The sequence below is a fragment of the Conger conger genome, chromosome 2 (assembly GCF_963514075.1).
Source record: "Conger conger chromosome 2, fConCon1.1, whole genome shotgun sequence".
Taxonomy (NCBI): domain Eukaryota; kingdom Metazoa; phylum Chordata; class Actinopteri; order Anguilliformes; family Congridae; genus Conger; species Conger conger.
Genome location: NC_083761.1, coordinates 89,616,660 through 89,619,159, shown reverse-complemented (window position 1 = coordinate 89,619,159; position 2,500 = coordinate 89,616,660). Strand labels below are relative to the sequence as shown.

The following is a 2,500-nucleotide window of genomic DNA, read 5'->3' as shown; positions in this document are numbered from 1 at the left end:
ACCATTAGTATGAAATAAAGTACATCTGCTATCTTTTACTGAGGAACTCATTCTTGTACTCAGAGAGAAGGTCGGTTATTTTCTGTATCTCAGATCAGCAAATAACAAAAGCATGAGTACCTGTCAGCATCATCATATAAAATCAAACGGATGTATTTTATCTTTGAGAATGCACTGCTGATGTATACGGCTCTGAATTATATCCTCCAACAAGTGTTCTAATCTTCCAAAATCGATCTGCTATGTCAACGACCGGAGTGACTTTACACCGAGTAGGGACGATGTGTAAATTATGAGTATTATCTTAACTCTACATTGGAACTACTGTAACTCTGGTTCAAATGATGTTATGCTGCAACTCTGAAATAACCTTCAATCTCGCCTACATGTCAACTTAATTTAGCTGGTACAACAGGCTGCAGACCCCTGTGAGTGATTCATATAGGCCATCAGTCACCACACCAGCTAAAGAGGCTCAGCCCAATAATCTCAAGCCAACCTCAGTAAATCAGCTGCTTCTGTGCTATCAAAGCATGACTGATTCAGTCTACAGCGTGCTGTATAGAATAGGCTCATCAATCTACAGCGTGCTGTACAGAATAGGCTCATCAATCTACAGCGTGCTGTACAGAATAGGCTCATCAATCTACAGCGTGCTGTACAGAATAGGCTCATCAATCTACAGCGTGCTGTACAGAATAGGCTCATCAATCTACAGCGTGCTGTATAGAATAGGCTCATCAATCTACAGCGTGCTGTATAGAATAGGCTCATCAATCTACAGTGTGCTGTATAGAATAGGGTCATCTCCAAATATTTCCCGGGGGATTTTTTTAAATGTGATGATGGTGATGATGGACGTGGTGATGATGAGGATGATGATTAAGATGGAAGGGATGATGATGATGATGATGGTGATGATGATGGTAATGATGATGATGATTAAGATGTAAGGGGTGATGATGATGATGGTGATGATGATGATGGTGATGGTGATGGTGGTGATGATGATGGTGATGATGATGATGGTGATGGTGGTGATGATGATGATGATGATGATGGTGATGATGATGATGATGGCAGTGGTGATGGTGATAAAGAAGAAGCCTGAATAGTTTTGCTGCCATCCTTCCTCCACCACATTTGCAGAGGTGATATGATTGAACTTTCGGAAATGTAAAAAGTCAAGTTTTGTAAAGATATTCAAGTTTTTTCTAAGCTTTTGTTGTACATTTATGATTGTTTTTTGTAACCAATAAATTCATTTAAAAGCAGAATGTTTGATTAATTCAGGAATGCGCTGAGTGTGAGATAAAGCCAGCAGTGCCAGAGCTTACTGATCTGGACAGAAGCATTTCCCCAGATCAGTAACGCTTGTGCCCAGTAATCATCTGAATAAATGACTCAAACACTCCAGGAGAGAAAAATATAGGCATCTTATCAATGTGTAAGGGGCTACTGACGGCTAAGGGGCAACTAGCCTCATCAGGACAACAAGCCTTCTCAATGGTGAAAAGCCACTTCACACAAGGCTAGACTCTAGCTTAGGGCATCCCACTCAACACGGCACACTGTCACCCTCTAAACATGAGGCACTGCAAGTGATCAACCAAAGCAACATGGGAAAGTTTTATTTTGACCCATTGGATATTCCTGTTTTGCACTCAGCGCAGACATGCGCAGTACATGCGTACTTTCGAGTCTTCGCAGAATAGGTTGCCTCAGGTCGTGCTTTCCTGTGTTTATGTCCTAACCCTCACATCGTCCTTTGCATATCATATGCAGTCTACAATCTGAAATCTACAATCCTTTGCCTCCATATTTCTCCAGATCGAGCGGATATTCACATCCCAGACCAGACCAATCTAAATTGTTCCTGATTGGTCATCGTCCCCTGCCTGGACCGAGCAGGGGCGGAAGTACAGCTACCGACTCAGTCGGTTTCATTAGTTACAACAAAACAGAAAAACCGATACATCTATGCGCTGCCGCATGGGAATTCTTACGGACAGGACAGATACGACGCATCGCATTTGATATGTAAGCTGAGTTATTCAGTTCGTAGTTGTTTACAGACAGTAACTAGTAACTCTAACAGTTAATGTGGACTTTACGCTAAACACCAGCATTAGCTGTAACAAGCTATGAGTTGCAAAAGCAACGTAGCGAACTAATGACATCGAATTATCGTAATCTCAAATGTGTTTATGTTCGCTACGGGTGAGCTATGCATCTACTTGTTAGGGTTGTGTTTTGTGAACCAAATTTACAGTTTTTCAGTTGCAGCATCATAGTTGGTTAGTTATCTAGTTCGGACCAAATGCTCGAATTTATGACAGTTCACTTGTAATAGTAGCTTGTAAGTTAGCTGTAGCTGACTGCAAGAACACCAACCAAGGTTAGCATTAATCAGTGGAGCCCCGACGTTTGCACGTTCGTGTATGTTCATTTCGGTTTGCCGCACGACGAAGGACATCAAAACTGTAAGTATATTTAGATG

General features: G+C 41.6%; 2 protein-coding genes across 3 annotated transcripts in view; both read left to right on the top strand.

Moving 5' to 3' along the window:
• Positions 1–38, top strand: part of kif19 (kinesin family member 19) — a 51,628-nt gene extending 51,590 nt beyond the window's left edge. Inside the window, 1 exon segment of the mRNA XM_061231517.1 lies at positions 1–38. This exon segment is cut by the window's left edge and continues 980 nt beyond it. The gene's annotated coding sequence lies outside the window, so the exon portion shown is untranslated.
• A 1,668-nt stretch (positions 39–1,706) lies between these two features.
• abca5 (ATP-binding cassette, sub-family A (ABC1), member 5) overlaps positions 1,707–2,500 on the top strand; it is a 72,722-nt gene continuing 71,928 nt past the window's right edge. Inside the window, exon 1 of one of the 2 annotated variants that reach the window (XM_061232091.1) lies at positions 1,707–2,040. The gene's annotated coding sequence lies outside the window, so the exon portion shown is untranslated. Of the gene's footprint in view, positions 2,484–2,500 lie in introns of both variants that reach the window. The other variant, XM_061232092.1, reaches the window with a different exon arrangement.